At 40.1% G+C, this 24,781-nt stretch overlaps 2 long non-coding RNA genes across 2 annotated transcripts in view; one reads left to right on the top strand and one right to left on the bottom strand.

The window, feature by feature from the left end:
• Window positions 1-298, bottom strand: part of LOC111098910 — a 29,548-nt gene extending 29,250 nt beyond the window's left edge. Inside the window, exon 1 of the long non-coding RNA XR_005369988.1 lies at window positions 194-298. This is a non-coding gene — a long non-coding RNA (uncharacterized LOC111098910). The remainder of the gene's footprint in view (window positions 1-193) is intronic.
• A 14,169-nt stretch (window positions 299-14,467) lies between these two features.
• Window positions 14,468-17,807, top strand: LOC119868432. Its single transcript, XR_005369989.1, has 3 exons — window positions 14,468-14,587; window positions 14,902-15,033; window positions 17,528-17,807. It is a non-coding gene; the product is annotated as an uncharacterized LOC119868432 (long non-coding RNA).
• Window positions 17,808-24,781: the final 6,974 nt, after the last annotated feature.

A 24,781-nucleotide genomic window follows, 5' to 3' on the forward strand; every position in this document is an offset into this window, starting at 1 on the left:
AAAGTACCATCATGCTATCACATATATAGGTTGTGTCATCCAAACATGGCAAGATTGGAACACAGGAAAAAAAAAGTGGGAAAAACCCATCAGCACACCACAGTTGAAAAAGAATCTTAGTAACGAGCATTCTTACAAATTATGTTATTAAAAGAAAGGCTCTAATGAGGAATAAATGTCCATGGAAATTTACCACATGTCCATTAAAACACAGTTCTTGCATGAAGCTTCTTTAGGAGGTTCCAGAGACATAGCCTTCACTCTTAGGCTGGGTTAAGAATGGTTTCTCTATGATCTCATAACCCCTTGATTACACTGATGTCATTTCACTTATCACATTACATTATAGTTATTTATTCGTGTATCTGTAGGCCCAGTAGACTTCAGGCCTCACAGGCAGGAACCATGTCTTATCATCTTTACATACACATTGCCTGGCACACAATAGGTATTAAATACCTGGTTTTTTGAGCTCTACCATAATGGGACAGTTGGCAGCATATGGGAGAAGCTGTGCAATTCTGTTCTCGCAGCCAGTGGAGAAATGAAATGATGTTTTTCTGGTAGAGTTTTATTTCCTCAACTTATAAAAAGACACTAATAAAGACTTGAACTTTTATGAACAATATTTCAGTCTCTCTCACACCTATCTTACTTTAGGGCCTTGAGACAGTGGTTTAAGTATGACTATATCTTATTGATTCTGGCTGAAACACATACACACACATGTGCACACATACATACACTCACATGCATGCACATACACCCACATGTTCATCACATATTCACACACACATTCACATACATACTCTCTTTCTCTCACACACATAGATACACACATGCTCAAGCCAGAAGACATGCAAAAGGAATAAAATATTGAAAATTTGTATAGAGCTAGAAGTACGTGGTAATTATGGGAAGGCCAATAATTTACCTCATCAATAAGACCCATAGACTTTAGTCCAGGAAACATACCTTTGAGAAAACAGTGAGTGACAGCTTACCATATCGCTCTATACAGGCCTGCTGGCACTCAGCACCTCCTGACTGCTGGGAGAATCTATTGCTATAAATTGTACCAAAGTCAAAGGGCCCTCATTCCACCTTGAAAAATGCCGTTTTTCCTGTGAATATTCTTCTGAGTGTGTTGGAACTTCTTGCCATAGGAATTTAGGTTGGGGTATAGATAACCTAAGGATCCTGAAGAATGCCAGCATTCATTCACAATTGTTTTATAAATATTTATCTTTGATACATAAGTCCAAGATCATGCAGAATATTTACCTTTTCTGAAAAAAAATCCAAATACAGTAAAAAAAAAAATCAAGAAACACAAGAGCTAAGCTGCTTTTTTTTTTACTACTACTACATTATTTTGACAATTTTAGTATATCCTTTGTTGCAGTTTCCTATGTTAATGCAAGATGACACTAATTTGTTGCTATTATTCTGCCTTCAATTCTTTCCTCTGTTTTGATAAAACAAGGAAGAAAATGCTATCATAAATCTATTATTCCTAAGGTAAATTGGCATGAATCAGTGTCACTACGGTAAAGAGAAAGCAGCCAGTAAAAGTCGAGGGGGAGGCTGTGGGCTCTAGAGCTAATCTTTAGTGGCCACATGAATTTAGTAGAGTTACTAAACCTCTCTGGGTTTAATTTCTGCACCTGCCAATGGAAACATTCCTTAGACAGAGACCCAGCAGTTTAACAGCTCACTCAGAGCCATAAAAGAGGAAAGAAACTGTACGGCCCTCGCCCATCATCACCCTGGTACAGAAACTGATCCTCACCACCGTAGCCAGCAAGATCGAGTGACAATGAGCAATACTGTCCCCCATCTACCACTACTAAAGTCTAGATGCTACTTGAGATTCCAGCCCAGGAGTTTTTCCTATGGAAGGGGTGGTGGTGTTTTACACAGAAAACACTAGGGATTTGGGAATGGAGAAAACAAAGAAAATGATGGAGGTGTGGGGACTGTGCCAGAATCCAAGTTAGAAATGGGTGACATTAGCCACAGGATCCCTTCTTCGGGGGTCTCAATCTTTAAGAATTTGTCATTTTTGAAATCAAAGAGAAAGCCAAAGGGAACTATGGCTTTAATCTCATTCTTCCTTTATTGTAACTTCTTTAGGAAATTGCCTTGACAATTTAGGATAGAATGTAACTAATCTAAATATATCTAAATAGTCTGCTGTGCTCCTCTTCCCCGGAGACCGAATTGGCACAACAGCAGGAGGTGTGGTTCCTTCCCACTCTTTCTGGGCACCAGCAAAGTGGGGTCCTCAGCCTGCTGAGTACATGACAACACACAGCTCCAATATGCCCTGGAACCTCTCCTAGCAAGGAGGGGCTGGGGAGAAACTCCAAAGGTGAGAGGAGCTTTCTAAGGTGGGCAAGCTGGAGAAATAGTAAAACCAGCCCTTCTTGCTGGCCCTGAACGTTAGGTAACTGTGGACCAAAGAAATATGGCAAAGGGCCCATCAATCAGATGGTGTGAGGGAGGGGAGGAGCAAGGAGAGAAAATAAAAGCAAAGCCAAAACACCACCAACAGTGACGCAAATACAGTCAACAGCCTGAAACCACAAAGGAGTCTTCACATGTAAACAGTACCTCAGTCCAGTTCATTATCCATCTATCATTTGAATCCAGCCAGGACCTGGAGAAGTGGAAGGGGTAACCTGAAGCATCCGGGATCTGTCACCATGTGATCTGTTAAATGCAGACTTCAGCATATTACAGAGATTTATCTTTGATCTCCAAATTTCATTGATTTTTTTTTTGTCTTTTCAGAAAGGATATTGCTCTTATTCTTCAATGTAATCAACTCATTACTAACAGTTCTAAGCTCAGTAATTTTCCAAATACAATTTGATTTGCAAATATCATGACTCCAAGAGTAAAAAACAACATGGAATTTGTAAATACTAGAATCTATGAGGATTCTTCTCCTAAAACTAAATTTCATATAACCTCAAACAAATTAGTAAGAAAAATCTTCAGCCCTCGCACTCCCACCTCCAGGTCGACAGCAAGTTACAAGTAGCACCAATCAGGGCCATACAAAAAATAAAAATAATTGTCACAGTCAAGCTCCCTATAAAAACTTCAGCGGTTAGTAGAAGCCCTGCAACAACTTTTCCTCACTTTAGAGGACATAATTTTCAAGTTCATTTCTCAATATCTGGAATGTATTGCATACAACTCTTTAGATATAATTTTTCCCATCCAAACATGGATGGCTTGAGGGGATTTTTCATATTTCTTCCCCCATCACTACTAAGGAAGTGCAGTGCTTAAAGGGTTTTCCAGGTTCCCTGGGGCAGTTTCCCCACTGACCTGGGGGTACCTGTAAGAACTCGAGTTTTCTCCATCCTGTTCTCCGGCCTGCCAAATGATGATACTGCTTCTTTCCGGTAGCCGTGTCATTCCCTGAAGCCACATTGCATAATACATTTCAGATCTTTAGTCACAATATACTAAACATACCCAGGTCCTTTTTAAGACTGATTTTGCCCCCTAGTTGTCTCACATAGTATCAAATAGGAGAGGAAATTAGGTCAAATTAAAACTGACAATAGATCGCCAGTGCTAAGTAGACTTAATGTCCCAGGCTTCTAGTATTCGTTTTAATTATAACAGGAAGGCTACACGTAAGTGAAGAAAGAGCATTCAAGGTTTAAAGATATTTCTTATTGATACAAGAGGTAGTCATTAATTTTTTGAGCATTATAAAGTGTTTTATTGAAGTATGTTACTCTTAACGGCTAGATTTAGATCATTATATTTTTGTAGTCTTGTACATGGTTAAGACAGCTTTTTGCATTTGTTTCCTTTCCAAGAAAAACATCAAAACAAAATTGAAAAAACATTAGCTAAGTGGTTAACTCTTATTAGGAAGTAGCTGAAAGCTTAAGGTAAAATTGGAAGTACAGGCATGAATATGACATGCTTCCATTAATAATGGAGAACTTGAGTTCTTATCTATTATACTTACTCTTTGGAACTTGGACAGAAATCTCAGATTTCTAAAGCTAATGGATCCCCCAGATTTCCCCAGCTCCCCTAACCTAGGAAGACCAATGGATTACACAGCCACCTCAGCCAGACATCCCTTGGCCTTAATATGGCATCTGCCTTTCTCTTCCACTGCTGTCTACATGCCATCAAGATTCTCTGCTCACACCAAATCGAACCAAACTACCTATGTGTGACACCTTCTTCCACTCTTTCCTCTTTCCAAGTTCATGGAAATCAGGTTCTAGGAGACCCCACAGATTTCATTCAAGTATGTCAAAATGCTAGCTCTTAATGAGCACATTGGATGAAATTTCCCTGGTTCTGCACATTCTGTCTAGGGCAGAGGTTGGCCAAGTAAAGTGCTCAGGCCATATGGTACCAGCATTTTTTTGTACAGGTCATAAGCTAAGAATTTTTTTATATCGCTTCAAAAGGCTGTGGGAAGAAGGAGAAGAGAGGATGGAGGCCAACGAGGAGAAGAGAGGGCGAGAGGAGGGACAGGAGGAGGAGAAGAAGAGGAAGGGGGGAAGGCAGCACAGCCCCAGTGGCAGAGACTGGATGTGGCTTGCAAAGTTTAAAATATTGTAGAGCAAAGTTCTGGTCTGGAGACCCCTGGGTCTAGAGACATGGTTGGCCTTAGTTGCAGAATGTGATTTCATTTTAGATCATTTAGGATGAGGACATAAAGAAAGTGCAAGAAGGAAACTGTAGCCAAATCTGACCCTGACACAAAGGAAATTCTGATTAAAGCCTTTTCTAAATAGTTTCCCTTGTGTGGCAAACACTGTTGGAATATCTCCCCAGCAGATATTCTCTGGCAATCAGGATTGCGTATCAGGCAGCCATGTGTTTCAGGGGAGCCTCAGGCTGTCCTCCTCCTCAGGGAGGTAAGTTTCAGTGAATCCAGTTGAGGTAATTCCATTCCCCTTGCCAGTGATTGGTTTGGGATTTGGCAAAAGTTGTAAATCTGGCCAATAAATCATAAGGGTAAATTAGCTGTGGGATGCATGAAAACAATTTACTTATTCTTAAAAGAGAATCCAAGGAAAAAAACATGTCTTCTTCTCCCCTGCCACCTTTGGACATCGCTCGTAAAGACATAATGCCTGGAATCACTGTAGACATCCTGTAACCCACAGACTAAGGAGATAGGTCTAGTGAAATGTTGACAAAAAAAAAAAAAATCAACTTTCAAGCCACCTACCTGGGAATTTGGTATGTAAGGTAATGAAATTTCTCTAAAAGCAAATCTGCTTCTAGTTGTTTCTTTCCCTGTCCCATCCCCTTCAGATCAGAAGCAACCTGATATACCCTGTATAGGTAATGGCTTACAGGAAATATTTCTTGGCTTCATCTATCAAAAAAGAAAAAAAAAGAAAAAAGAAAAAGAAAAGAAATGCTGATCTTGTCCTAATGGAATAAGCAACATATTTATTAATCTATCCCTTCTGATACATACGTTTTGAATCTGGGATAAACACATCTCTGGGTACAGTTTTTACAACTAATTCTTAATTTAGAAGAACTATCATAAAAAAATAGACTGAATCCTCCTAACTGTTGGTAAGTAAATGGTTTTACTTGTATTCAGAAGGGAGATTAGATTTTGGCATAGTTTATCAAAGTTTCTAAGCATTCTACTCAGCGGTATATGCATCCTTTCACTCACAGATATTTTTCAATAATACCATGGTATTTTGACAATAAATGTCAAATTACTGAATGAGATTAATGTTAAGAGTCAGAAGCAAAATTCCCAAAAGGGCAGAGCAAATCTTCAAACCCAGGAAGCCAGCTTCTCCACCCCCATGGCCTCTCCCTCTTCCCCACCCATGTTGACATATTCCACACTCCCCCTGCATCCAGCATGCTGTTGGCCATGTGTGTTACCACACTTGTGAGAAGTTACAATAGTTTATTCTTAATGTCTTGGCTTTTACAGCCTAAATTGAGGCCTTTAGTGGCACTTGGAAATTATTTTTGTGGTTTACTTTTATAGATAACACATTTCCCACCCTTACCCCTTTTGCTGGCTCCTTCAGAAACTTGGTTGAGGGAAACCACACAGAATTCTGAAATCTGTAGGCCAGGTGCCCACATCACAGTAACTGGGATCACCATACTGGTGGGTTTTGGCAAGACATCAAAGTCGGTTCTTTCTCCTATTATCATTCCTAACAGGAAATTTGACTCCAGTGAATATATATAATATTTTCAGTAGCTTTAACTCATAACCCATTAATTACTTTTGGTTTTATTTATTGTGCTTCTGGTATTTCTCTTAAATTTAAAACTCTCCAAGAGTCTTTTAATTTTAATATTATACTATTATTTATGGGAAATTGTAGCAGGGATACTGGTGGTAGTAAGAAGGAAGAAATTGATGAAAAATTTTTGTCACTATGCTCTTCCCAGATAACTGAATTCACCAACTTATTTTGCAACGTATGCTGTTGTCTCAACTTCAGCCTAGGATATTTTCTTGTCTCTATCTCAGCACACCAGTAGGCTGGCCACTTATTCACTTGCTCACTCATTTATGAGTCCACAAATATTGATTCATAAGGTGCTATGAACCAGATGTTTACAAAGGCCCTGGGGGATTCAGTGATAAACACAATAGACCCAGGCCCTGTCATTATGGAGCTCACAGCCTCATAGAAGAACAAAGCCAAAACAAGAAAAGAAGCTATTACAAGTGGTGGTAAGTGTCATAAAAGAAACAAATGAGGAGCTGAGAGAAAAAATAGGCAATTTTTTCCTTTGGGAAGATTTGAGGAGATGAGTAGTGAAGGTATAAGAAGAAGACACCCATACAAACACTGATGTTGAGATTATCCCTAAAAATGTTGACTCTATCCTCTGATTTTACTAAAGTTCATATCATTGTGCGTTATCTATAAGAACAGACTCTGTCTTACTTCCTAGCAGTCTCCAGCTGGAAGAGCCTTTATTATCTTTATCGTTCCCCTGTGTCAATTGACCAGAGCTATAGGGGAGAAAGCTCTTTCTTTTGGAACATTAGGACAAGTACAATTGGCTTCTGGCCTAGAGTTCTGTTAAGTGGCTTCTGCACTGGAGCAGAATATGCAAGAAAATTCCAGAAGTGAATAGTCTTGTTAGTGAGGAGTGGGGAGCAGAAATCTTCTAAGTCATATGCACTCAAGCATGGTGCTCTGTCCTTGCCTCTCCCTTGCCCTATTTCCCTCACATCCTCATCCTTATATACTCATACTATTGAGGTAAATGGCAAAAATGGTATAGTAAAACAGTAGTTGTGAAAATCAGCTATAGGTAATAGTGCCCCATGAAAAGAAGCTCACATTATTAGAGAAGAGACAGAAGAAAAAAAAGAAGATTCATATGTATTCTTGTCCCATAGACATCACTGCAACCTGAATTCTGAACAGGAACCCTCACTCCAAATGGGACAGAGTTGTTTGTTTTTTGTTTTTTGTTTTTTTTATAATCTGGAAAATTTTATTTTAAAAATAACTCCAGTGGGCCTGGATCTCTAACATGTCTTCTGTCTCGGGTTGGTATGAAGGCTCTGTGCCACTGTTCTAGTCCTACCACTTCTAGCCGCACAGGTGATTCTTGCCACTTCAATGATGGACGCCTTTGCTTCCAATTTGCTAATTTCTTCTTTTGTTTACATGTTTGTGGGTTTTTTTGTAATAATAAATTTATTTTTTATTGGTGTTCAATTTGCCAACATACAGAATAACACCCAATGCTCATCCCGTCAAGTGCCCCCCTCAGTGCCCGCCACCCAGTCACCCCCACCCCCCGCCCTCCTCCCCTTCCACCACCCCTAGTTCTTTTCCCAGAGTTAGGAGTCTCTCATGTTCTGTCTCCCTTTCTGATATTTCTTACCCATTTCTTCTCCCTTCCCCTCTATTCCCTTTCACTATTATTTATATTCCCCAAATGAATGAGACCATATAATGTTTGTCCTTCTCCAATTGACTTACTTCACTCAGCATAATACCCTCCAGTTCCATCCACGTTGAAGCAAATGGTGGGTATTCGTCGTTTCTAATGGCTGAGTAATATTCCATTGTATACATAAACCACATCTTCTTTTCCATTCATCTTTCGATGGACACCGAGGCTCCTTCCACAGTTTGGCTATTGTGGACATTGCTGCTAGAAACATCGGGGTGCAGGTGTCCTGGCGTTTCATTGCATCTGTATCTTTGGGGTAAATCCCCAGCAATGCAATTGCTGGGTCGTGGGACTGAGTGAACTCTGCATAGCTCATAATCTCCAATGCTGCCAAGTCACTCTGATGAGTTTACAAGAGTTACAAATCCACCATTCTTTTCTTCTTCACAGAAAACTGATGTGAAAAATACAAGTCATGCTTGGCTACCTTTTCCAAGATTTAATATTCAGAGAGGTGATGGACTCATCATAAGTGCCAGAACTCAGAATTAAACAACATTTCTGGCTATCAGCTCTATAAAGTGGTATTCTCTGGGAGTCTTTGGGAGACATCTGAACACTCCGGTACCACTCAGTCTAATCTTCTGGGCCAAGCCTATGGATGTTTCAAAAGAAAGCCAGAACAGCCGAGGCACTGGTTTTCATGAAGGTCTCGGAGGCTGCCTGCCAAAGCGAAAGCAGCTGAGTAAACTTGGTGGCCAGACCCACAGCTCAGTAAGTTAGCCCCACCGAGAAGTCAGCCTTGGCAGAGTAAATCCAGCCCCATCGAAATGGATTAAACACAAAGCTTATCTAACAGTTTGGTGGGAGATACTACAATTCTCAGACTGCCTCTAAAAGAGTTAGGAAAGGAGAACATAGTCTGGGATGGACCCAGATTTTGAAAAGGTAACATTAGCCTGAAAATGTATTAGGAAGGAATGGATTCTTCTTCCCTTCTTGCTTCTTTTCCTCCTCCTCCTTCTCCTTCTTCCTTCCTATCAAAGTTAAATTATTTTAAAATGGAAATATCTTCTTTGCATTCATGACTTACCCAACCCATCAGGTTAGCTGCATGATTTTGTGATGGCCAATGGTCGAATGGAAATGTTAGGTAGAAGCTATAGACAGAAGCAGTCGAAGGAATGCCCGGAGGCAGAACCCCAAGTCCTTGAAGGGGAATAGAGACAGGAGCTGGAGGTAAGCCACGATAAATAAGCTATATATTAAAAGCAGGGGCGGGGGAGGGGGGGCACAAATCCTGAGTTTGTGGCTTCTAAGACCCTGGGGCTGACAGATCAAGAGCCACTGTGACACACAGGTACTCTCCTCTTTCACCTCTGCCCCAGGGTAACCCCTTAGACTCATTATAATTAATTCATTTGCATTGCACCTACAGCCCCACCCAATGGAGAAAAGCTACCAAAGCAGTTCTGATTACAAACCTTGTAGCTTCACAAACTCCCCTTCTCAGCCTTTGGGAGGAGTTTCCTAAATGAGTGGAAGGAGCCTCTATTAGAGACCACCCACCTCCCACTGCACTGCCAGCTCCTCCCAGCCCAGAAAGACCCAATAGTAATCAATCCCAAAAGAACCTAGGCCAGTTCCACCTTCCAGAACCTGCCCACTCTCCCACCTTGATAAACTTCTTTGGGAGCACTTGGGTGGCTCAGTGGTTGAACGTGTCTGCCTTTGGATATGGTTGTGATCCTGGGGTACTGGGGTCCTGGTAATCAAGTGTTGCATCAGGCTCCTTGGAGGGAGCCTGCTTCTTCCTTTGCCTATGTCTCTGCCTCCCTGTGTGTGTCTCTCATGAATGAATGAATGAATGGATGAATGAATAAATAAATAAATAAATAAACAAACAAACAAACAAACAAATAGATCCTGTTTTGTCCATGCTACTTTCCTTCTGGCTGTCTTTATTTCCAGGATTCTCACATAAATCTCATGGGGAATCCAAGGACAGAGACCCACATTCACACAGTGCAGACTCTCATCCATAACAGAAAGAATATTGAACTTACCCAGGGTTGGGTACTAACCCTAGACCTACCCATCTGAACGAGCCAGTTAAAAGTCACATTGACCTAAGTCTGAGTTTCCTCTTTTGTTAAAGAATGCAGTTAAGGGATCCCTGGGTGGCGCAGTGGTTTAGCGCCTGCCTTTGGCCCAGGGCGCGATCCTGGAGACCCGGGATCGAATCCCACGTCAGGCTCCCGGTGCATGGAGCCTGCTTCTCCCTCTGCCTGTGTCTCTGCCTCTCTCTCTCTCTCTCTGTGACTATCATAAATAAATAAAAATTAAAAAAATCTTAAAAAAAAAAAGAATGCAGTTAAAGTGAATATGGGGCCCTTATTAAAAGCATATTGGGAGAAAACCCAAAATATCAAAAGAACAATGATTATTTAAATACATCAGTAAGTTGTCAGGTTTTAACAACTTTCAAATCCATCATAAGCCAATAATTAAAGACTCCCATAGAAATCAATCCTACAGAACTTATGTATATCACTGGGTCTCTTATATACACTAGAAATGTGTTCATTCCTGTGGCAAAGTTTTGCATGGTAGCACCTTAAGGTAGGACTTCCTTAATTTTAAAAGTATAAAGACACCATGAAATAAGTGAAAATGACTCAACAAAATGAATACATAACAACACAAAGATTGGGAGTCCCAAAGACAAAGAAAAAAGAAACAGAAAGATTCTTATTAGGCCAATAAGAAAATTTTAGGTGTAAAATAAATAGGAAAGAATAAAATCAAAATAACATGATGTGTTGATAATTGTGAGTAAAAACTAAAGTATAAAGATCAAGAAATGAAGTCATATAGGAAAACACTGGGCTTTGTGGCTTTTTATTATTATGCAGAAGGCTTAATGGCCTTTGCTTTCTATCTTAGGATAGATCATTTTATATGATCTATATTTCAATTTTCTCTTTTTGCATATTTATAAACATCACTTAAACAGAAGCATTGTCACAGTGAAAGGGACCTACATTTTCAAAGGGTCCTGAGATCATGAAAGAAGTGGTCAGTGTCCTTAGCAGCAGAGCACTCCAGGGAGGGCCCCTTCCCCCTCCAGAAAGCTGAGAGCTACTTACTGGTGCGTGAAGTATTTGTGTTCTCTCAAGACCCTGCAGTTAAGGAGAGAGAGAGAGGGTGGACCCGGGGTGGACCAGATCAACGTTAGCAAAGCAAACCTGACACTCTGAAGCTTCTGGTAAAGCAACTCTCTTTCTTAAGGAGTAATTTTCTGGGGCCCCCAGTAGGGGTGGGGGCAGCAGCAGAGCAGCTCCCTCCCATCACCTGCTTCCCTGTCTGTGGTCATTTTCACAAGTCAGCAGGGGGTAGAGGCAGGAGGCAAATCCAGCACATCGTCAAAATAACCAAGTGTTCTGTGCCAAAAGGAAATGTGGGCTAAGAACTATAATGAGAGGGTAAGCAAGGAGCCACTGGTTCCAAGCAGCAAGATGTGTCAGCGAGAGAGAACAGCAGCCCTGCTGGCCTGGGTACAGGCCAGAGCCTTAATCTGTAAATCACTGTGAAGCCCAATACGTCAAAAAAATGTGGCCACCCCTGGAGTAAAGGCATAAGGCAACAAAATAACCTCCTGCTCTAACCTCCTGCGGATAACCCATGTGAAAATACAAAAAAGCGCCAGCATCCAAGAGAAGGGAAGGGTAGCTTGCCAGAACCTAATTATATTTAATCAAGATGGCGAAAAATGATGAGCACGTGTCCCATAATCCCAAATGAAAAACACACGCATATGCACACACACGCATATGCACACACACCACTCCTAAGAAGGCTTGACTGTACATTCTCTCATCTCCCTTTATAAGCCTACTCTAAAATTTCTGGCACGGGCCTGAAAGTCATTAGTAATTTAGCTGAAACGTAAAATTTTACTGCATCGCATTGGTAGCTATTATAAGGTATAAATCTGCGTGGCTCTGGCAGGTTGAATTCCCTCCTACTCCCCTTCATCATGCTACAAAAAGCATTTAACTGTGCTGGGGGTACAGGACTCACATTTTAGAATTAAATTAGAGACATGAGCATACTAAAATACCCTTTCTTTTCTTGATCCACACCAACCATTTTGAACTGCTTTCTTGGGCTATGTCCCACTAGAGAAAATGTGATCTTCATCAAGAAATTTGGATTCAGCAAACTGCCTTACAAAAAACATAGTGTACAAAATCATCAGCGCCAACAAAATCTGTGTTTGCTTTGCCCACATTTATCATATCTTCCCAGGCCCATCATTTTTGGAGGTTGTTGGAGAACACAAACAAGTATCTTACTCATAAATTCCAAGTTTCCCAATCAAATGAAGCTAAAAGAAAGACCACGGATGCTGTTGTTTTGTTTTGTTTTCAGAAATTTTTCTTGTATTCTTACAGTTTATTTCGTGATTTTCTTCAAAAAATCCTTCCTGGAATCTCTAGGGCTCAGAGACAAATATATTTTCATCACTAAAGTATTTTGTTTTTGAGTATAGTACCATTAGCACATGAGCTCTGAACCTGTACTACCAGAGTGACTTAGTAGAAGGCATATGGCACTGGGGTTGACACCTAAATTCTATCTCTTTGGCCAAGGATAGCAATTATAAGAGCTGGTTCAACAAGCCTGCCATTCTTGTGACCACAGCAGCTAGTATTGATGGTCACAGAAGTAGGGGCTCAGGTAAACCTCGATCCAATAGCCCCTTCTGATTGAATCAAAACACAAGCTGAGTCTTTTTCTCAACACGAATTCACAGGTAACCATGACCAATTTATCAAAGTTAGCACTTGAAACAACAAAACTCATTTGTCTTCTCAGGGATAAGCTGTACATACTAGGAGCACAGGGACCATAGTCATTCACTGTGTGGCTCTGGAACGTACCTCAGTATCCAGCACATAGCTGGCTTCAGAAAACATTTATTGAATGCTACTGAACTGTCTGATCCCGCCATTAATTCCAAGAGCTTCCTTCATTAAATAACTTCTTTTCCTTATTTTGTTTTCTTAGAAAATTGGTAGTGTGTTAATTAATTACTGGTTACCTTATTCTGTTACCAAAAAAAAAAAATTAAATATTAATTAAATGTTACCAACATCATTAACTTTTTTTTTCTTTTTACAATTAATGCTGTGTTCAGTATGACTTAGAGCAAAGTACGTGGGCATGTTGTCTATTCCCTACTCCCTAGCTGGTTAGTATCTGGAATGGAGTAGCCTGAAATACAAATAAATATAGCTTTATGGGTTTCCTTCCACTTTGGTGTCCTCTAGAGGGAAAACCCAGTCACCTTTATCAATCTTGTCTAACTTCATAATGTCATGAGAATTTTCTTTGTCTGAGGAGGCAGAACACTTTTTTGCCATGCTATTGGGAGTATCGATAGAAAGGTACTTTACTCCTTTACTAGTAAGAATACTTTCAGTAATAACTAGCAGAAAACTTCACTGGATGTGTTTAAACCATAAGGGAAGGCTCACTGGCTCATGTAATTAAAAATACCAGAGAGAGAGTAAGTTATAGGTAAACTTTGATCAAGCCACTCAGTTATGAATCCAACATCTTTTTTTTTTTTTTTCTTTTTCACTTCTTTCTAAGTAGCATTCATCCTAAGACTGGCTTACCTTACGGTCCCCAAATGGATGCAACTGCCCAAAGTAACACACTTTCTCATTAATTTCTTCAACAACAGCACCGATGTTCCAATATTTCCAGGAAAAGATATGAGATTTAATCTATACAGATGGCTTAAAATGTATGCCCCAACCTTAACTAGTTATTATAATTTGTGAATAGGACTCACTGATTAAATAAGCCTAGCAAGCTCATGTGTTCCACCTTAGACCCAGAGGTGAAATCATTTTTCTCAGAATCACACAGACCTCCAAACAGAAATCAGTACTATTAGAAAAGGATTTTTGTAAATGATGCCAAAAAGTCAGCCAATAAATATCTGCCATATTTAGGGGCAGTATCTCTTTCAAATGACCTGAGGCAGAAACTCCTGTGTGGTCTATAAGCCATGAATTACTGTCTCCTGAGCATCTGTTATGTTTTACCTCACAAACATTGTAAACAGTATGTAACTCAAATATCTTCTAATCTAACAGCCTCTAAGGACTAATAGAGTTTGGAGGGAATGCATAATTCTTACTGTCACTATAGCCTCTGCATTTATGCCTTCAAGGATCACTCTCCCATAATATTCTCCTACTTTCAAATATTCTCAAGAGGCCCCATAGGTATGTCTTGGGCATATGGAAAAAGGAACACATAGTCTCTGGATATTTTGCCTCCAGCCAGGGTGTATCAGAAATCTACTTGTCCATAGGGCGGTAACCATGGCGATAGGACATCAGCCATCCTTGCCAGGCTCTCACTGGCCCTTCACCAGACTACCACACCCGCTGGAGAATTCGACCCTGGCTATGATGTCATATCATGTATCCAACTATAGAATTACACCATGTCCATTTCAATCCTTACAAACCACCTCACATAAAGCACTGCTTCATGTACTTGTTCTGATTCCCAGTTACCAAAACAAGGGCCGGTTAAGCTATATGTGGTCATGTCCTAGTTACTATCTCTGTAACACCCTCTTCTCACCCAAGTGCCCATCAAAACCGTCTTTTCCTCTGCCCACTTCTGTTTAAAAAAAAAAAAAAATCAACTCCTGTTAGACTTGAGAGAAGAATAAGGGTGTATATCATACTTTTAATTCATTTGAGACATCTGGATACTTGGCAAGTTTCCTTTTTACATTAGTTCTAAAAAGCTTAGAATTAAATATACGGTGCTTTGCCTCAAGAATATGTGCATTTTAAGCTTTATTTCCCAGTGCACATTCTGTCTCTCCTTGCTTCCTTCCCTCCTTATCCAGTGATTCTCATTTTCATTTTCCTGATGATTTTTTTTACCCTGTAGGTGCATCTCACCCATTGCTCCGCTGTGGTACATTTCCTACATCGTACTCCATGCTTGCAAGATCCTCCAAGGTCTATGGCTGAAGATATACGTGGCAGTCCCAAACAGTGAAGCCTTTTGCTAGTTCAGTGGGTAAGCTCAGCCTTCTCCCCACCAGCCCTGACCCCCCACTGTCTCTCCTTCTTGATAGCTACAACAGAAAGTGCTGGAAAAATGAACAACTCTTCTATTACCAAAGTGAGGTCATATCCCTCAACTAGGGAGAATTTCTCAATGAAGGCTGCTGCCACCTCGAAGATGATGAACCCTTCACTCTTGGAGACGGCTTCTGCAGTCTCTTAACTGGGATGAGGGCATCACTGTTAACTCCAAATAGTGTGAACAATATCTCACCCTGAGGGTAGCATCATTCCGCTCCTGGCTGGCATCTCAAAACTGGGTTTAACCAGGTCATCTGATTCAGCCTCAGGGTTCTTTCATGTGGCCTTGAGGAACATTGCGAAAATTAAGTAAAACAGTTATTAGTTGTTCTTCAAACAAATATTTGGTTTAAATTTAAAAGGTATCTGTTTACAAGTAATGAAAGCAAAGTACTTAAAGTCCTTGATGTTTCCCTTCTTGGAGAGAGACAACCTCAGATGTTCTCATGCCAGGGTAGAGAGGGCATAAGTAATTGAAATACAAAGTGAACCCTGCAGTAAGTTCCAGGTAACAGTGGAATGAAAGCATAGACAGAATATTGTTCATCTGGTCTAAAAGGTGTGGTACACTGGGAAGGAAAACTGAGTTTGAACACCCATGAGACATTATATAAAGTACGGAGCTCTGTTCAAAGGAAGCACAAGGTCCATTCTTGCTCATCATGAGTAGTGTGAAGGAAGCACGTGGACCAGTGGGGGAAAAAATATTGGGAAACATTGGAAACATTTGGAGGGGGGTTGATAATCAAATGCCCCAGGAGCTCTAGGCAAAAAAACAAAACAAAACAAAACAAAACACCCAAAACAGTAAAGAGTAATCTCAGATATTCATAAGAGAATTCTTCTTATGGAAATGCTACTCAGTGTCAGCAGAATGAGGTTTCTATATAAAATGGACTCTGCTTGTTCCACGGTGACTTAAATGACAAATGTGCTATCATTATAAGAATAAATGCCTTCCACAAAGTTTCCACTACCAACTCTTAAACTGTTCTTTCTAAGGCATTGATAATGTTCTTGAGTAGGGAGAGAATGAGGGAGGAAAAATACAGAAGATAAGCACTGATTACATGTTTCAAGAAAGAGAATGAACCTAAAAATAAAGTTCTTTTAAAGGTTGAAAAGAGTAAAAATGAAAACAACATGACACTCCATGTCTTGGAAAATAACAATTTATGATCCATAAGTTAATTGCATCCCACAGATAAATAAATCGAATTGTAAACCATCAGAAAGAACAAGGAGAGAAGGGCATTTACAGAATTAAAAAGAATTTTTTAAAAATCACTGGTCTAATAAAGCCATTTAGGTACTCATTGATGCACGAAACTTTTTTCTCTGTCAACTGAAATGAACCTGATTTGTTTCACCATCTGACTAGCTTCTTCCTGTTATCTTATATTTGTTGTCTTTCAAGCTGGGACAGCTGAACATTCAACATTATTTCCAAAGAACCGGCATGTGTGTTTTGTAAAATGCAGAACGACACCCTAATTGGGAGACAGCAAGAGGCTGTAGGACCTGCTGCAAGCTAAAACCTAAAATAAACAGAACAGAGGCACTAGTGGATACTTTAAAAAGGAATTTATGGCCCATTTCCTCATCTCCCCTAGGATTTTGCTTGTGAAAATAAATTTGATATTTTCAGCATTAAACAAATATATTTTTCAGAAAGAAAACAGGCCAAAGTTTCACATGTCTAACCCACCATTCCAGTAAGACACCACAAGTGTAATAGCATTAGTGGGACCCTCCATAGGGACATGGGCTCTGAAGTCACCAGTCTGCAGAGCCACCCACACCTGAATATACTGTGCCGCTGCCCTGGGCATGCCAGGCCCACTCACAGGTATCCAATTACTTATTTCGGGACACCTTATCCGTTGAGAACTTGAGAAATGGCAATTTACATTAGGCTAATAGTCTTTCCCTTATTGTTAGAAGTTTCTTTCTCCACAACACTCTTTTCCTTCTAGGGAATAGAAACAGTGACGTTAAGCAAGATAAATCACAGTGTCATAAAATAGATCCCATTTATTTAATAGCTTTCTACTCCAGAAAATGTTGCAGACTTTGAAATTCTGTATAAGTCATATACTCGGTATTTCTAATATGCCTTAAAAGCCCATTCAACTCCCCCCAGCTGTTGAGGACAGGAAGTAAAGAAAATGAGTCTTTTTCCTGCTAATCCACCTAAGAGGAGTTGAGGGGGCCAGCAGAGCAATTTTGGAATTTTGCTGGGAAACAAGGGACACGAAGGGACATCTAAGGGACACTACCTGATTGTTTGATTAGAATAGTGTTGCCAAGTTATTTTAGATGGGATCCAAATAACACTAGCTTGAGGTTGCTTTGTGCACCTCAAAAGCTGTCTCCAAAAAGCTATTCAATGCTGGTGACCATCCATTTCTCTCCTCTTCCTAAAGCCACTGGAGAAGAATTGGAGGATCGGAAGGCCATTAACCCACTGAAGGTATTCAATCTCAGTCTTTCAAATTTTAGAAGCAGATTCTTTAATTTTCTGGGACTCATTGAATCCAACAGTCAGATTAAACTAGAAAATGGAAAATTCCTCAGACATTGGAGAAATTCTGTGTGGGGAATGCACCACAGTTATAAAGTTTCTTGAGGACAGTGAGCAAACTCCTTGAGGACAGGGACAACTGTCCATTCAACTTGGTGAAATTTCCTGCATCCTAGCACAGTATGAAGCAACTGTAGATATTCAAGAAATGCTGAATAAACAAATGAATGCATTTAGTGGCAGTTTTCCCAAAGCCTCCATTCTTTAAAATGTTTTGTCGAGGGGATCCCTGGGTGGCTCCGCAGTTTAGTGCCTGCCTGGAGACCCGGGATGGAGTCGCACGTTGGGCTCCCTGCATGGAGCCTGTTTCTCCCTCCTCCTGTGTCTCTGCCTCTCTCTCTCTCTCTCTTTCTCTCTCTGTATATCATAAATAAATAAATAAATCTTTAAAAAAAATAAAAAATAAAAATAAAATGTTTCGTCGATGGAAACTAAGTATGCATTATGAGTATTTCATTATTAACTACATGTTGCTACAGTTAGGAGTTTCTTTTGAACCTGGCTTTCCTTTATTATTTAATTAATTCTTTTTAAAAATGTTTTATTTATTTATTCATGAGAGACACAGAGAGAGAGAGAGGCAGAGACATAGGTGGAGAGAGAAGCAGGCTCCCTGTGGGGAGCCTGATGTAGGACTCAATCCCAGGACCCTGGGATCATGCCCTGAGCCAAAGGCAGATGCTCAACCGCTGAGTCATCCAGGCATCCTTTAATTAATTCAATATAAACCTATTAAACAATATTTTGTACCATCATCTAGATTAAGTGCTATAAAATACTTGCCCACAGTAAATAAATACACGTATGGATTTTAAAAACATGTTTGGAAAATTATGGAGTCAACTTTACTTGCTTTGACTATTCATCCTAGAAGTTTTAGTGGGTATAAAATCAATAGAATCACTAAAGGAATAATATCAGCCTTTAAAACTAAAAAATCTCTATATAAATCCTTTATATATTTTTGAACTCATCTATTATCAACATACTGCTATGATTCATCTACTCTTGCATTTTTTTAAAGCTTTTATCTATTTATTTGAGAGAGAAAGAATGAGAGAGAGCGTGAGCAGGAGGAAGAGGGAGAAACAGGCTCTTCACTGAGTGGGGAGCCTGATGTAGGGCTCAATCCCAGGACCCTGAGATCATGACCTGAACCTAAAGCAGACGCCCAACCAATTGAGTCACCCGGGCATTCTTATCAACTCTTGTTAAGAGCACCTGAAAGTTTTCTACCTACAGATGGAAAGCTAATAGAATATCTTCTTAACTTATGGTATAACCCAACCCCTGGAGTGGATTTTTAAAAAAGATTTTATGTATTTATTCATGAGAGACACAGAGAGAGAGAGGGGCAGAGACACAGGCAGAGGGAGAAGCAGGCTCCCTACAGGGAGCCTGACGTGGGACTCGATTCCTGGTCTCCAGGATCAGGCCCTGGGCTGAAGGCAGCGCTAAACCGCTGAGCCACTAGGAGTGCCCTGAAGTGGATTTTTTAATGTACTTTAGGCATTGGGGATCGCAGTTCTTATGGACAACATTGGGATTGAAAATTAAATTTGTATAATTTAACAGAGCTATAAAACCCACCAGCACATTTAAAATACAAAGAATCTACATAAGCACCTTAGAGCTCTAAACAGCTCTCTTATTGCATCCCAATTGCCCTTTAGATCTTCAAAAGTTTGTTTCCTTGCAGTGTTTTCCCATCCCACTTTCACGGCATTTTTCCTTATGAGGGGTGCAGGAAAGTCTGGGTATTAATTGGTGGAGTTTATGAATTGGGAGAGAGCTCACTGAGGATTTCAATTCCCCAGTAAAAATGCCTTTTTTTCCAGTTTTTTTTTCTTTTTTCTTGAAGTACTTAGATAATTGCATCAGCTCTTCATTTTGCTTGTGTTGACAGTCTGAAAGTGCAATGTGATCATCCCAGCTGGAAGGCTCTGGTACTTTCTTGAACTGTCTCAAGACAGTGAAAATGGGTGGTTTTCTCTCTAGACCAAGAACTCTGGTGGAAATTCATGCCCCTAAGCCATGAGGTACAGCCATACCAATTGCATCACACAAGCTTTCCAAGAAATCTCACAAACCAAACAGAGCTCATTCTCAATTGATTTGTCTTTGTCTTCATCAGCATCATTTCAGGAGACGGAATACATCCCGCTATGAGATAGATACTTTGGAAAATTCTACACATGCTTTTTGCACAGGATTGACATTTACACAATCATGAACAACACTTTATGTGGTACTTAGGATTTCTTTAGAGGACCTTTATCCATAGTGCTGACCTGGCTTAACCCTACTTAACTTGTAAAAAATGAAGGGATTATAGAAGAAGGTATATGGCCATGGGCCACTGATGGATTAGACTTCCCATTGTTGTGTTTTCTTAGAGCCTTTGAAGTATAGATTGAGTACAATCTTCCTTAATGTTCTGTGTCATCGATCTTGTTTTGATACAGTAGCTGATCTTCTGGAATTAGGAAAGTGGCAAAAGAATGCATTGTGCTTATTTTGCTCATAAATGGGCTACCTTTGTAAGGACTTAAGGTTTCCTTCATAACATTCTGGGGCCTGCTCCTCTGCAACTATATAAAGTCTCTGGAGTCTTATTTTTATTTCTTTTATTTTGTTTTTAAAAGATTTTATTTATTTATTTATTCATGAGAGACACAGAGAGTGAGAGAGAGAGAGGCAAAGATACAGGCAGAGGGAGAAGCAGGCTCCATGCAGGGAGCCCAACGTGCGACTCCATCCCAGGTCTCCAGGATCAGGCCCTGGGCTGAAGGTGGTGCTAAACCGCTGAGTCACCCGGTCTGCCCTGGAGTCTTATTTTTAAACTTGGTCCTGCCAAAGAAATAGGCCCTCTCATACATTGCTTCCTGGTGGAAACTGTAAAAATACAGGTACTCATCAATCTGGCAATTTCAATTCTAGAAATTAATCCTAAGGAAATACTAAGGATGTGTGCAAACATTTAATCACTAACACAGTCATTGCAGCATGGTTTATGGTAAAGCAAATTTGAAAACACATAAGAGTAAAATGAAATATACCTATAGAATGGAAAAGTAGCCCTGAAACTACGTATTGCAAAAGTGTCTGTAATATTGACTTTGACAGACTTTCTCAATACACAGGCAAATAAAAAATATAGTCCCATTCTATACCAAATGATCTCATTTGGGGGGGGGGGGGAAGGGAGCTATAAACCTGCCTAAATGTATGCATTTATACAGTCAAACAGCAGGGTAGTCCCTAAAATATAGATAGTTATTATGTGGTGGGATTATGGGTGACATTTATTTTCTCCTTTTTTTCTTTATCTGCATTTTCCAACTTGTTTTAAAAATGTAATTACACATTACTTGCCTAGTAATAAAAAATATTCGCAGTTTGTGGGGTTTTCTTGGGTGGGGGGATTTGTTTCTCAAGTCAATGAAGTCAATTGATGTTTAAATTTCAGTAGACTGGTAGGGCTAGCCTGCATGTGGAGGGGAGATAGATCATAGAAGGAATTTTGGACTTGGCTTCAGGCCTGAAAACCTAGCTTGGCCTGCTTGCACAGCTTCACTCAGTGTGAATCAGTGATCCCTTTACTTTCCTGGGTCTTAGTTTTCCCACCTTTTCAATAAGGGCACCGCGGCTACCCTGTATGTCTCACACTATTATTACAGGCATCAGATGAAATAATAAAAGCAAAAAGGCTTGGAAAAATTAAGTGTATCAAGCAAAGGGAGTAAGCAGGAATCAGCAGAGGATGCAAACAGCAAATCACAGGCCAATCCAACAGGCTGAGGCACTCTCCTAATCTATCCACCCTTTACCTGCTTCAGCTTCTCTTCTGCACTAGCAAGGAATTCAGCTCACCAGTTTCACAATGAAGCTCACTTCTCCGTTTCCATCCATGAATTCAGCACTAGCAGATGTGCAAAGAGTCAAAAAGCCAGCTCTGTGTTTTCTTACATTCATTTCTAGTAACCCAGTGAGCCTGCTGCTAACTACCCACCTGCAGGGTGTAGCGCCTCAGACAATTCCACTGCACTTTGAAGCCCTTCCTTGTCGATGTTAAATATGCCATGGTATACACAGTGCACTCTGTTTTCATTTTTCCACCAGAATGTCACAATGGCCGCATGAAGGAGAGGTCCTACTTCACAAATCTGCAATATACTTTGAGTAGTCACTCTAGACAAAAATCCCTCTACTTGGGAGACTTTCTTCATCTTTAAATTTCCTGCTGCTTATCTAGTTCCTGTCCCTGCATTGATAAAAAAATGAAAGTCTCATACAGAGTTTATTATGTCTGAAGACTTAGCTGCCCAAGCTGTGGAGCCTAGACTATTAGTTTTTGAGTCACATGCTTCTTGGTTCTCAAGCCTGCAGAAAACAGCTTGGACTTACATGAGAGAGATGAGTTTCCTCAGGTAGCTGGAAAGGAGGATACCATCGTCTGCTTGCTGAAAAAGAATCTTTTACTCCTGTTGGAAAATGACAAACCAAGTTACCAAGGGAGCATCTGCCTGGTTTGGAACCTTCCAGGCCCCCTGGCCTCTGAGTTAAGAATGATAAGGACATTCTAATAATTCTTACTTTATATTGGATATTTTGAAAAATACTGAAGGCACCTTTATAAAGTGCTTGGGATCCAGTCTCTACTCATAGGCAGAACAATCACTTCCATAAAACAGGCTCTTTTTTGCCAAATGCCAGGTATTTACCAGATTAGCCAAGAATATGGGATCCTGCTGGCAAGAGGAATAAAAGTGGTTTTAGGACAATAAATGTATGTCCTCAACCTTCTGGTGGTAAGCATTAGACAGAGAGTTTGGCTGGCTTCGATTCTGATAACCAGAGAGAACCTTATTCCTGGCCGCCCACCCTGGTACCCTACTGCATAACATTTTAAATCATCTCAGCTGGGCAGCCCTGGTGGCTCAGCGGTTTAGCGCCGCCTTCAGCCGGGGCGGGATCCTGGAGTCCGGGGATGGAGTCCCACATCGGGCTCCCTGCATGGAGCCTGCGTCTCCTTCTGCCTGTGTCTCTGCCTCTCTCTCTCTCTCTCTGTATCTCTCATGAATAAATAAATAAAATCTTTAAAAAATAAAAAATAATAAATCATTTCAGCTGCGGTAGATGACAGCCAAAAGCACAGCTCAGCCCAGAAGGGACAAAAGGACAGTGTTGGAGAAAGAAAAGCAGTGGTATTCTTGCTTCATTTTAAAATTAATAGAGTTGGTTATAGTTTCTAAGTACACTTGGAATTCCAGCTGCCAGAGAATGGGTTTGAACACTGAAAGCCCTCTTTAATCCGTGGCCGGCCGACAGGTAGTGGCTCTCCAGCAAGCAGGGCGCAGATAACAGCACTGTGAATCCAGCAAAGGGAGCCTGCCAGGAAGCTTCCACACTGTCCTCAGGGAGCTGCCACCACGCAACCAGCGGCTTTGATCTCTACTGAGCCGCCACGGGGGTGCCAACGGTGCGGTGGGTGTCAACGAGGTCATTTTACAGAGACCATCAAAGCCGCTTTCACATGGTAAAGACTAACAACCTGGCCTCTATTTGAACAGCTAGCAGTTCTTCCAACTGTCTAATTCCCAGAGCCTATTAAACAGAAAGACAGCTAAGAAAGAGAGGACGTTGAATACTGGACAGAAGGGAAGGGAGAAGCAGGGAGCTGGCCTGGGGGTGCTTCTGCTGGGTGCTGGCATCACCCAAATATCAGTTTTCTTACCTTTAAAATAAACTATATCTCAGGGTTACACCATTGCAGTACACAGTTGGAGGGAATCATGATTTGGCCAATGATGCATATTAAAATATTAAAAGAATCACCAAAATATCACCAATAGAGATTTGTCAGAATACAGGGGAAAAGAATACCCCAGGAGAAGAATTTAAACAAAATAAAACAAGTAAATGGGTTTTCAAATCAGATTTAAATCCACTGGAAAGAAGCTTAAAGAGATATAATTTAGCAAATAGCCAGTCATAATCCTTATAATCTTGCTCTTCTGACTTAAGAAATCAATGATGTGTTTTCTAAATATTATTTTTCATTAGCAATACAAAAAACATTGGAAGATAACTGAAAACATTTTTTAGTGTCCCTACCATCCCCTCCCAACCTGAATTTCTTTCTATGTGAGAATCATAATGTCTTTCATTAAAACATTAAAACAAAACTAATTAGGTGAGAAGTGCTTACCTAAAAAGACCAATTCTATGACAGAGCAATAGCTATCTTTGGAGAGCATGATCTATTCTCCTTTGGATTGAAAGGTAGTGTCTAAAAACTAAACATCACTTAAGTGTCATTAATTAGTCTTAAGTGTCAGTAGTTAGTCTTTAAGTAGAAGATAATTTATCATCTAACAATATAAAAGAATAAAATGAATTACATTAGCACTTTACAAAAAAAAAACAAATATAAATAATCAATTAACATGAAAAGATCTCACCAATGGCCAGGGAGACACAAAATAAAACAACAATAAGATAACATTTTTTTCTCCTATTAAATTAACAAAACCAAAAATGAAAAGAGTAATAACATTTAGTGTTGGTGAGAAAAATAAATGGGTCTTCTTTTATATTATTGGTAGGGCATAAAGTGGAATAACCATTTCCAAGGAGAAGGAAAAAAATGTAATGGCTTAAAACATTTTAAAATATTTTTTTTTTTTTTAAGAGAGAGAGAGAGGCATAGGGGCAGAAGGAGAGGAAGAGAGAGAATCTTGAGCAGGCTCCACACCCAGTGCAGAGCCCCACGCAGGGCTCAATCTCACAACCCTGAAGTCATGACCCAAGCTGAAATCAAGAGTCGGACGCTTAACTGACTGTGCCATCCAGGCGCCCCTGATTTTTAAATGCACAAATCCAAAATAAATAAATAAATAAATAAATAAATAAATAAATATTTAAAAATAAAAAAAATAAATGCACAAATCCTACAGAATAGATAAGAATCTCAGTAACCAATTACAGAATCATAGAAACTCAATTGTAACCATTTCAGGATTCCTCTCCATCCCTACCAACAATGCTAAGTCCTGATGTAATGTCAAGATGTTCATGAGACACACATGATCTT

Source organism: Canis lupus, chromosome 15 (genome assembly GCF_011100685.1).
Source record: "Canis lupus familiaris isolate Mischka breed German Shepherd chromosome 15, alternate assembly UU_Cfam_GSD_1.0, whole genome shotgun sequence".
In the NCBI taxonomy this organism is placed as follows: domain Eukaryota; kingdom Metazoa; phylum Chordata; class Mammalia; order Carnivora; family Canidae; genus Canis; species Canis lupus.